At 32.3% G+C, this 13092-nt stretch overlaps 1 protein-coding gene across 1 annotated transcript in view; it reads right to left on the bottom strand.

Moving 5' to 3' along the window:
• LOC138332168 (sodium-dependent serotonin transporter-like) overlaps positions 1-3940 on the bottom strand; it is a 64569-nt gene extending 60629 nt beyond the window's left edge. The window contains exon 1 of the mRNA XM_069280162.1: positions 3859-3940. The gene's annotated coding sequence lies outside the window, so the exon portion shown is untranslated. The remainder of the gene's footprint in view (positions 1-3858) is intronic.
• Positions 3941-13092: the final 9152 nt, after the last annotated feature.

The following is a 13092-nucleotide window of genomic DNA, read 5'->3' as shown; positions in this document are numbered from 1 at the left end:
AATAAGTTACCTAAAACAGTTGAATTTCCAATGTGGATTTGTAAAAATTAATTACCTGTTACAAGTTAGATATTCTTTGACCAAAACAGTTGTATTTACGTTTGTTAGAATTATTAATTACCTGTTACAAGTAAGATACTCAGTTAGTGACTAAAACAGTTGTATGCCTGGAGGTAAAATGAATTATTAATTACCTCTGAGGACTAAAAACAGTCGTCAATGTGGATTTCTCTGTTTTATGTCAGGGACTAAAACAGTTGTAGGGGATATTCCAATGTGGATTTGTAAAATAGAATTATTAATTACCTGTTACAAGTAAGATAAGTTCAGTACCATTACTAAAAACAGTTGTATAAGCGAGAACAATGTATTTACCTGTTATAATAAACTTACGGCCAGTTCCGTATAAAATATGTGGATGTGTAAATTAGAATTATTAATTACCTGTTACAAAACAAAAAAAAGTATGTGATGGATTTTAAAAAGAATTTTTAATTAATGCACAAAACAGTTGTATAGGGGATATTCCAATGTGGATTTATAGAATTATTAATTACCTGTTACAAGTAAACAAAACAGTTGTATAGATGCTAAAATTGATACCCCAGTTCAGTGACTAAAAATCCTAAGAACTTATAAAGACATTCCAATGTGGATTGTAAAAAAGAATTATTAATTACCTGTTACAAGTTAGATACTCATATGACTTTTAAGGATTGACTTGAATATATTTTTGACAAAAAATGTGATAGAGGAATAAATAGTGTATTACCTGGAGATACTCTCATAAACAGTTTAGAGTGCACTCAGATTTTGTGGATTTTAAAATAGAATTATAATTACCTGTTACAAGTAAGATATCAGTTTAAATCTGATAAAACATTTTGTTACGTTAGGAGAAGATAAACATACGTTTTTTAAGCCAATGAAAATGTTTGTTTTGTTACGTTAGGAGAAGATAACATACAATGAAAATGTACAATTGAATTATCCGTAATTAACAAATAAAACCTGTATTTTCTCTGTGAATACTCATCCGATGTCCAATGGCCTGCTCTATTTCTATAATCATATTCGCACCTTCTTGTGGTGTCTTTGAAAGGAATTTAAATTTTCACAGAAACTTTAACTACAACAAGTTTTATTTTGTATAATTATCAATACGTACATTGATTCAAAAGACATCACAAAGAAAGATTAATGTTATATATAAGTGACTATCAGATCTAATGTATATAGTCGTCTTTTATGGCTACCCCAGTCGGGTACACTGATTTAACACACTAACTTTGTGTGTTTACTGGTACAACTGTTATGTTGTTTGTTATATAATCCTGGTACATACTGAAATCTGACAATAACATACCCTAATCCTTCAAAATCGCTTTCTATAATACTAGATATATACTCCTAAGCTGATTTATCCAAAACATGTAGTGTTTGTTATTGAGTTACGTAAATGTTGGACGTGAGCCCCATATATCCTCCCACTACGTAATATGTCTTGTCATTCCTTTATCGTATTCTGGTCCATAATCCCCTGTAAATTCATTCTGGTATCGGTTTGATGTAATTTGTACATAAACTACAAAATTGCACTAGAGGAACATTCTCCCTATCCCCGATTGCTAGCTTATAAAATATGTTGAACAAGGCTTGGTGTTTCTCGACAAACAATGATCATCCAGAGGGAGAGAAAGTACAATTATATACAATTATTTGGAAAACAAAATATGTGTGTTTAAAGCATTAGAGCTCATTATAAGTGCATGCTGTTTATGGCTTATATAACACATATATGAAAATTTCATTTGCAAAATTTGAAAAAGAAAATCAAACACCTAAATAATACAAAGAAACGGAACTTCAACACAATATAACAACTTGAGTTTGTGAAATGCATTATAGCAAATTCCTTACGGTCATATAAGTAAAGATAAACATCATCGATGAATGATAAGTATTAAAAAGTGATTGGTTTTGTTTGTTTGTTGTTTTTTTTTTGGGGGGGGGAGTGCACGGGAAATATTCACAGGCAAAATAAAACTAGTGTCGGTATCCTTGACAGAGGTGAGTAGATATCTCGTTTAAGAACAAATAAGCAGATCGTATATCATTTGAAGCATACCAAACGATGAGAAAACAACATTGCTTTCTCTATATATAGACTTTGTTACTACAGTCAGATAAAGAACCAAGATTAGTTTTATTTACATTGGTTGGTTTGATACTTTTACTGTTGACTCCTCACGCTGTCATTTTCAAGGTTATCACACATACTGATCACATAAATTTGTCTGTGTTGATGAATGCTGATTTAAGTGTCCTTGTCAATATGTAAATGTTCATATTGTGGTCAAACGGTACCACAAAACACACGAGGAGGCGATATCAATCTCACTTTGACACTTAAAGGCAAAATTTGATCTCGTATAACTTTCTACTCGAATAATTTTATTGTATCCTTTTAATTTTTCCTCATATTTTAATAAACTCTCTAAACCAGCTTGTTGCACATGTCATCTCTTTTAAGGTATTTTATTACAGCTATTTACAAGTAACCATGACAACAAAAAGAGGGTATTATTCCGGACTGTCGTATATTGAAAATAAAACTGGTATTGAAATATCTTTGCTTTATACTTGACCATAAACGCTCAAAGTTATCGGTACAGTAAAGCACATAGCAGTACAGCCGAATCTGTTTAACTATATCTACATTTTGTAGGTCAACTCGTTTAACCTGTATACAATTCGAAACATTTGTTTTGATCTTCGCCGAATGTATCACAATGTATGCGAATACGCTTACCTCAAAATACTCGGATTATACGCTGTACATGTAAAAGTTATAACAACAATATCATTGAAGTGTCACCAACCACATTTATAATATACGTTAGATAACAACAACAAGAATAGTTTTTCAAATATGTGTCTAAGATCATTTTTAGAGAGACTGTATATAAAATAATATTTTGAATTTAATTAATTTTTTGGGGCTGTTAAAAGTAAAAACACATTAATGAGACATAGTTTTGAGTTTCCCAAGGGTTGCGGATAATCCTACCAGCGAGGTCCGCTCAGTATGCACCACCCATATATACAGACTATATAGACATTATGGTGTATGGTGATCAATATTTATCCGAAGTAGATAATTCAAATTATACAATGATTAAGCAAACATTATAGAGGGTCTATATCTCGCTTATGGTATCTTTAAAGAACATGTTGGCTTCACGTTAATATGGAATTGACATGATGTATAGAACATTAGGTTAAGTATATTTAAAGATCTGTGTAAATGTGTTTGATGCATTTACATGTGCCCCGTTCGGTTCAGTAATCACCGATTTGACAGTAATTGAAATCCCTGTACTACTTATAGCCTATAGTAATGACAGATTCTACATATTGCAACATTACAAATGTAATATGCATTCGTTCGATTTGCAACCTCCAAAACAATCCACCATTTTCATATTCAAATTTTCCCTGACATAAAGTATTGATGATGCTCAAAAAACAAACAATGTATAGCTTAAACACACGTCTACAACAAATTCAATTAAGGCTATACCAATATACAGCAATGTAGCATAAATCAAAGAATGACACTCACAAGATATGCTACCCCGTACTAAAGCATCTGTGCACATTTAACATAAATAATGTTGAATCAATCTAACATCTTTTCATCTACTCATTTGAAGATGGGATTACAGTATATGACCATATTTAGCCTCGTTCAAACTACAAAAACATTATGTAAAACACATATGAGACCCTGACAACAGAGTCTCGGTATACATAGTACATATAAGCATAAGAAAACAGATAATTAAATATACTTACAACATAGATCGTTCGACGTCGTCCTGTACTGTCTCTTTCCCCTATTGCTGTCTATGTCCCCTGTCTATACTGTTTACCTGTTATCATGTTAAATGTCATCAGTGAAGTAGGAATTCCAGGTGTAGTTTAGCATATATTTAACGCCGGGGACAATCAACTATCTATGACTCCCGTACCAGCAATGGACAAGATTATAATTTTGATTAACATTATTTACATTTACGTTTTGAATGGTAGGATTAAAACTTGTATATAAAATCCTATTTTGCCAAAGCCATTTTCATTTTTGGGGGTGTAAAGGAGAGATGACAGGAATAATATTCAATGAAATGAAGAAAATCTTGTTAACTGTGACAGACATTTCTATGAAAGGTATATACACATCTATCTAAGATTGTGTCCTAATCGTACTAGACACAACAAATGCCTACGTAACATCGAAATGATGACATCAACTGCATTATAAAGTTGATAGTCCTTGTATACTACATACCTTTCCACAATTGTCCATTTTATGTCGATTGAATATGTTCAGCAGTAGATTTCCTGGTACATGTACATGTATATGCATACTCCAAAAATATACACGCCACTAACATTTAAGCTTGAATTCACAAACAAAATCACAGGATGTAAGCGAACTAAATCGGATGACGTTGTTTTTTTCGAGCCACATCAATCTATCAAGATTTTTTTTATCTTTAACTCTGTTCTACATAACCGCAGTGTATTTGTGTGTATGTAAAGTGATACTTCTGATAATACTACATGTCTCGACACAACAGTTGAATCACACTTGATAGTTAATGGTATTATTTCATCCAACGTTTGTACTATTAATGGTACAGTGGATTATAAACGTTTTTTATTCACTTAGTTACAATGTTATCTAATATAGATTCTAAACTAAGAATTTCAATGATTTAAAGATGCACCACGCTGACAAATGGTATATTTTCACTATCAAAAAACAGGAGCAGACAATTTAGTTTTTTTTTTTTCGTTACAAAATTACTTGCTTTACACCATTACCGCCGTTGAAAAATTTAAGCTTCTAATTTTACGTAAGTTAAAAATATGAAAAATAATTAATTGCACCCCCAAAAAAAATCCGTGGCACTATATCCTATATGGAATGATGTACTGATTGCGCATGCACCAAATGAAAATAAAGTATTTTTTATTATATTTTGTGTTAGTTAGACTTATATATAAACGATTAAACACTAATTTTTGTTCAAATGATGAATATCATTTGTGCTCTGTCGGCGGTGGAGCATCTTTAAGTAGTTTCATAACAGTCTATGTTGCGACTGCATACATTAGCTTTTCCGGTGACATTTTGCAGTTAATTTACTGATTTTTGTATCTGTGTAATGCATTTATAACGCATATAACGGTTGTTTCTTACCGACAAACTCGAACCTTTTTCTCAAAATTTGTTTTGTAGTAACATTTTAAACGTTTAATTGTAAAATAGTAAGGACAAAAATTACACAAATAAACTTTCTAGGTTATCTGTTGCAAAATAGTACAAAATCAGTACAATGGCTAGTTGGATCCACTTTAAGCGATGCTGAGAATTGTTCAGAACTGTTTTAGTATTGGGAAATTCATTGGGACTCAACCTGTAGATTATTACAACATACTGTGTAAATTTAGCAATTACCTGAAACTTTAGAAACTTTTTATGACCATTCGTATGCCTCTGTTGATCTGTGAAGATCTAAATGTGGAACCTGGAAAGATTAAGTATAATGCAAAAAAATGCGCTTACATATTCGTAACCATTTAATTTCTGTACTTTTCTTGTATCACTACGAATTACCAAAGATGTTGTAAAATATCTATCTATTTCAATGCATGTATATATTATTTCGTCGTGGTTTTGAATTTCGCTTCTGGTTTCCCCGTTCTGTTATTTTCACATTAAATGGTTAAATGTGTTTGTTTGAAAAGTCAAACCCGGTCAAACCGATGATGGTTGAATCTTCAATAGATAATAAGTAAACACAATGACTTTACTATTTGGATGACAGAAATAGATTTCCGTCGAAATTGACAAGTTACATATTAAGAATTTACAAATGTACGAGTCAACAATAATAAAGTTAGGCATTCTGCATATTCACGTGTTATCAATTAGGTGTACCATAGAATTGTTATTCACTCAGGCATTTTTTTCAAGTGAAAATTTCATATGAACAGGGGCAAAAAAATGAAAATTAAACATGCATTTCACGTAAAAGGTGGTGATCAAGCTAATATTAAAAATCCCATTGAAACTGCCAACAGCCCAAGTCTCTCTAAACTTTGAATAACGAAAGTACTTCTAGTTACCCCTTTAAAATAAGACTGCTTTTTCCTTTTGTAATTTCAAAAAGGCCCAAAATCTTCCTCACAAATATGTCAAAATGGTCATCCTTTGTTGAAGTTATTCTACATTTTTTATTCATAAATCATTTGAGTAGATAGTATACTTTATATCTGAGTTATTTTTTCTCAGATTTTGAACGGAAATTTTAGTTTTAAATAATAATTCAACAAAAGATTAACACTTTTTGGAAAAATCGAAAATGAAATATTGCTCTTTTTCATCTCATTTAACCATATTAAAGGAGGTGTCCACTATTTTGCTCTGCATTTAAAATGTTCTTAGGGCATTCTCTGTCTATATGTGAATTAGTTTCAAAATCAAAATATGGGGAAATAGTTTTTTGGGTTATTTAATCATAGCGAGTGCAGTTAGCAACAGAACTCATTTTTCTTAATATACATAGCTAAACATTTCCGGTTCTTTAAGATTCCAGAGTCCAATTTGATTACAATTAGTGTATAGTAACACTTTTAGATGCCAGATGTAATGGTAAAATATTAGTTGCCATGGTAATATAAATGGAGCCCCATGATTGGTGGAAATTTAGATATTGTCAGATTTAAGTGAAAATTGGTATATAGGGGTTATGAAGTATGCTGAATAACATAGGAACACTTTCGAAATGCTTGGTTTCCATGGCAACAAAATGAGCGACTCTGGTTGCTTGAAATTTATATATTTTATATATAAGTGAAAATTAGCACATATGGGTTATGAGGTATGCCGAATACGAAAGTAACAGTTTTGAAATTCTTTGTTGTCATGGTAACAAAATAAAAGGCACTGATTCGTCAAAATTAAGATTGTAATATTTGTGGTATTATTTTTAGTTGAAACATATTTTCTTTGATAATTAAATGTAATACAGTTTCGCTCTTTAGCCTACATAAATTCAGTTTCAAATAGTTTTTTATCTACCTAAGAGGGAAGGCAAATCTTAATTTGTATCTTTTGAGTTTGAGTTACTAACGAAAATACATTCCTTTCTTATTTTTTTCTATTTCTGGTATTACAAAAGACACTATTTTTTCCACCCAAGAGCATATCTAGTTGTTAAGCTTTTTTGTACTGTTCGGGACAATGCAAGAATAAACACGCACTTAGTTTATAGATTACATCTATCACTTATTGTTGTTTAATTACGTTAACTATGGCCAAGTTTGAATTTACATTTAGCAATGACAAATTTGATTTTTTTAAAATCCTGTCTGGCTACATTTCAGTCTTTGAAATGCTATTTTTCCCGGATTTCATATTTTTGAAATAGTATCTGCTATAAGATTATTCATATGGCATGTTTTAAAATGATATAAAAGTGTGGACAAAATCGATAAAATGTCAAATATTTGATGCAAGCCCTATACAATTATTTTTTTATTCTGTCAAACATTAGACATTTTGTGCTTGAAAAAAATGAATTAGTAGTCAAATTAATCAGTAAATATCATTATAAATGGGTATGAATAAAGAATAATAACAATAATAATCATAAAAATAAAAATGTATGTTCAAAAGTTGGCCACAAGGGTCCCCTTGACACGTACCCAAAGTATTGTTAGAAAACATCATTTTAGGCCCTGTATGCCTTTTTAAAATATACAAAATAGATAAAATGCACAAATAAATTACTAATGTACCTAGACCTATAACACTGTAAAATTTGAAAAAAACATCGGAGCGTTGACAGATTTTGCAACCCCACCTTTAAGTGTAAATTTTCACGTGGAATTCACATGAAAAAATTCACTTGATTTCTTGTTCAGGTGAAGCACACTTAAAATTATTTGAATTTTACGTGGAATGCACATGAAATTCGCGTGGAGAGATATTGCCTGTGTAGGGGCATGCAAAATAACACTAGTTTAAACATTGATACTATTTTAGGTAAAGCTGTCTTTTAATTTTTTGTTAGAATAGTTTTCTGTACAAATAGCAGCGCATGTCTTTGTTGCTTTCCACAATAAATACAACATATCTTGTTTATGTGTTTAACTGAATTATTTTTTAGGTACGTTTTGTTTTGTGTCATGTTTGTACTAGCCCTGATAGAGTGTAGATGTCGTCGTTGTGTTGATTTTGCGGTTTGCACCATTGGACTACATTGACATTTTGACATCGAGCATACCAATGTGGGGCAAATATGATATGGTTATGTATACCATTCATTTAACATTGTGAGAGGATGGTAATCCATCTTTGCTTTTTAATGTTTCTCTTATATTCTGAAGACCAATGACATACGAATTAGGTCATGCGAGGTGTTTTCGATCAAATTTTATAGCAAAGCATTGTGGAATAAAAAACATCGCCAGGTCGTAATTGGTTTCAGTTTTGATATTCTTAATTAACCTCTCGTCCAATGATTATTAAATAACCAGGCCTATACCTTATTCTTAGATATTTTTATTTTGTCTGAACCTGAAATTTCTTTTTCTGGTTCGTAATGTAGAGTATCCCGTAGGGTTATTCAATTGTGTTGTACCTGAAGGCAAATTAAAGTTTAAAATGCGGAAAAAGACAAGAAGACAACTCCCAACAGAATATAATGCTGCTGTTATGCTTTATGAAACGGTAACACATTTTTTCTCTCTTACAATTTACACAAATTCTATTGAAATGCATTTGAAATAAATTTTAAAACAGTTTCATTGCCAAATAATAATAATGTTGATAGCAAAACTTTCCCAAATCGTGTTTATGGCGACACACGATCAAGTGGGATCAAAATGGTATGACCTGAAAAATTACTACGTTGGACTGTGTTAACAGGGTCGGAATTAAAGTACAGGATGTCCAATAAATTATTTATAAACACTTTTAAAATGATATAACTTTTAATCTGTACATCATCTTTTAAACACATTTTGGAATATAAAGGCATGCATTCAGATGTTTTGTTTGATAAAGTACGGGAAAATATTTAACGTCATATGGCAGAATGATGACGTCATTAGTGATGTCATCAATTACTTCAATGATGTTATTTTTACTACCATCACCTCAAGAATGGATCCGACAAAACAGTTTCAAGCAAATGTAGTAAAATGTTTTTATGAAACAAAATCGGCAACACAAGTCATCAGGATTATGAAAATGAAAATGACATCCAGAAATTGAAAAAATTAAATAAAATGAAGATATATTGACTTATCAAGAGTTTTGAAAAATGGAAGCGTTAGTGATTCAAGAAATCGGAATACTGGTAGGCCTAAAAATATGTGCAATAATGAAAACATTGACTCTGCCCAGAGTGTGATTACGTAAACACCAGAAAGGTCAGTACGAAATGTCATGAAGGATTTGAATGGAACAGTTAGCCGGATGAGTGTATACCGCATGCTTCAATTTGATTTGAAATGAAAGCCATACAAGGTTAGTGTTATACAGCATTTGAAACAATCAGATATTGATAATAGACTTGAATTTGCAAACTTGATCTCTCGGCAGCCAGATGAATTTTTTGGTAATGTTTGGTTTTCAGACGAAGCTCATTTCACTTTATCAAATGTGGTAAATAAACAACTCCTCGTTAATTATCGGTCCATATTTCTGTGTTGACAGCAATACTGCCTCTGTTAATTCAAAACGCCATCTGAGGCTATTTAAGTCCAAATTTCCACCTGCTTTGAAACGAAAAGTGAGAGATATCAATTCAGTGTGGTTCCAACAGGATAGTGCAACACCACATACAGCTCGCTGTGTCATCGAGTGGCTCGAACAACATTTCACGGATCGGTATATTTCTTACATGACACAGTTTGTATGGCCACCTCATTCCCCAGACCTTAGTTCTCTGGACTTCTTTCTGTGGGGCTACGTGAAGGATAGAGTGTATTCACCTAGGCCAACAATTACTGATGAACACAAAATAGCAATCAAAAGAGAAATCAACAACATTCCGAGAGACATGTGTGCTGCAGTTCTTACGAACTTCAAGAAAAGGGTTGCGACTGTAATGAAGCAGAAAGGACGCCACCTAGAACACATTTTGTGAAAATGTTAAGCTCCATAAAAACCGTTGCTATGGCAACAATGAACATTGTAGTAATTTATATTTAAATTAATATAAGAATTTCAAGTACTAGCATTATGATGTCCAAATTTCAGAATAATCTACTAAAAATGAAAATAGTATTTAACTTTAAAAGTGTAACACAATTTATGAAACACTCTGTACAAACTAAAATTATCGTCTTAATTACTGTCTAAAAGGCGCACGTGGAAATACTACAGGGTATTCCAAAAAACATGTCCCGACTTTGACTGGTAATAAACTTTGCAATACTAAACTTTTCTTGAAAATTCAAAATGATTTGGAAAGCAGGAGAATCCACATTTAACTTAATTGTATACAAATGTACAGATTACATTATCATTATGTCTAATGACGTCATAATTGAAATGATGAAATGATGATGTCACATTTTGATGACTTCTAGCACCATGAAGATTCAGGATGAAGATATTAAAATCTACAATGCGACCGGAAAATCCCCTACTTTAGTAAATGGAAGTATATAAAAATGTACCCAGGTATGCTGTCCATCTCAAGAAAGCAGATTTACAGAATTGTGAGGTGGTGAGGAATTTCAGGGACACAATTCATCATGTCATCGAAAAGAAGGGTGGACATCTCGCGCCCTTTCTTTAACTGAAAGTTATTGATTTTCTGAACAAATCGCGAAATCAGCGAAATATGATTTTCTCTCGATTTTCAATATAAGTATTAACAAAAAGATATTTGTCCAGGTTGTTATGTATCGTTGTACAGAACAGATCACTATATTTCTCATGGTAAATAGATCAAATTCCTCCGTCTACCAAAACATTTTTATAGAGCGACAAACTCGGGACATGTCTATTGGGACACCCTGTATGATCATTAATATTTAAATATTCGCGGATGGTAAAATGTTACCTAAAGTGAATAGTAGCCAACATGACGAACACTAATGTAGATAAAGAAAGGGGACTTATTATGATGCTATAAAGTATTTACAAAAAGATATAATCAGATTAGATTTTATCGATCTTAGACATCCTTACGAAGACCTTGTGGAAACCTGCTGGTTGGTTTAATCATACAATTTTACAACTTACATAGGTGTATTGATATATGTTTCTAAACAGAAAATTTTACCCTTTGAATTTCTTCATTTCAGGGTTTATCTTTAAAGTTATGCGTGACGATTTCATCATGTGTAAGTAAAGGTTTTGTAAGAAAAGTGAGATAACTCTATATTGCAATGAATGTCTACAAACGCATTTCATCGTACAGACACCAATGATGAGGGGACGAAATAGAAGCGAACCTTATAGATGATATATTGTTCATCGCCTCATTTTTATTGCTAAGCATGTAATTACTTCTGCATTATTGTGGCTATAGTCTTGAAGATAGAAAGCCAGTGTGTGTATACTCGAGCTTTACAAGGCCGTGTCAGAACCGTTTCAAAAGTGCGCATGTTTCATACCTAACGTTAGGTTTCACTGCTGACTGGTAAAGTGTTGTGTAACTTGTACAATTTGACAAACTTGACATAACAGCTAGCACGAAATAACCATGCCATTATGTGTACTGGTATCTATAGCAGTTAATAAAAGTATTTATTTGACTGTATTTGAATTTACAAAAAATCACTCTTTTGGTGGTTGTAAAACTTATGACAAAATGAAATTTGAGGAAAAATAGATCACTCTATTTATGGGAAAATGCAGATTGTATGCTTCAATGACAGTTAAGCATCGATTAGAAACTTTAGTGTCAAATGTAACATATCCAAATATGATATTTTTGTGTGATATACATGTAATATACAATCGCCGGTGGTACTTGCTATAGACATATGGTTAATACAATGGCACTGTTATTTGAGCAGCAGAAATATGTTCCGAACCCTGCCGATTGTTTCTACAATTTACCAACTCAACAGTAATATTAGTCATGATGCTTACTTTATATAAACTTAACTTGGTTTGTTTGTTTGATTAAATTAACTTCCTATTAACAGTCATTGTCATGCTAAGACGGCCTCCCCTGTTTGAGGTGTGCTGTCAGTATGAAGTGTGTGGTGCGTGTTTTGGGAGACTGCGGTATATTCATGTTGTGACTTCTTATATAGTGGAACTGTTGCCCTTTTTATAGTGCTATATACCCCAAGGCATGCCACCGAAGACACCAAGCAACACACCCAACCGGTCACGTTAAATCCGGCAATGGGCGAACCAGTCGTCCAATTTCCAGTAAGCAGGAGCAGAAACAATCATGTTGAAAGTCTTCGGTGTGTCTAGGCCAGGAGACAGAACCCAAAGCCTAACTAGCTGGGGCGAGCGCTCAAGAGAGACCAAAAGTATTGAAGACGTTAGAGGAAGAATAACGTCAGATAAGAAGAATACAAACATATTCCTATATTTAATCGCCTTTTACGATCATGCAATAAAGGCAGCAAGTATTCCTTCGGTCTTATCTGAAAAGTCACTGACAAAATTAAGTTCTGTTCATCTACATCAATGAAGACATACATAGGCATTTACAATAACGCTATTTGAAACGAAAGATTCTATTTTTAAAAACTGCGCGCTTCTGTCTTTAAACTGTTTTTATCAAAAGAGTCTTTGTACTTTCCACAGTACAAACAACACATCTTGATTATACGTTTAATTGAATGGATGTTTCTGTATGTTTTATTAAGTGTCATGTTTGTACTAGCCCTAATAGAGCATAGATTCCACTGTTGTGTTGCTTTTGCACAATCGGACCACGTTAACATTTTGACATCAGCTTTACAAATGTAGGACAGATATGTTGTGGTTATATCATTTAACATCGTTTCAGGGTGGTATATTCTATCTAATAT

The sequence above is a fragment of the Argopecten irradians genome, chromosome 9 (assembly GCF_041381155.1).
Source record: "Argopecten irradians isolate NY chromosome 9, Ai_NY, whole genome shotgun sequence".
NCBI classification, from domain to species: domain Eukaryota; kingdom Metazoa; phylum Mollusca; class Bivalvia; order Pectinida; family Pectinidae; genus Argopecten; species Argopecten irradians.
The sequence above is the reverse complement of the archived record's forward strand: the minus strand, read 5'-3'. Positions and strand labels throughout refer to the sequence as shown.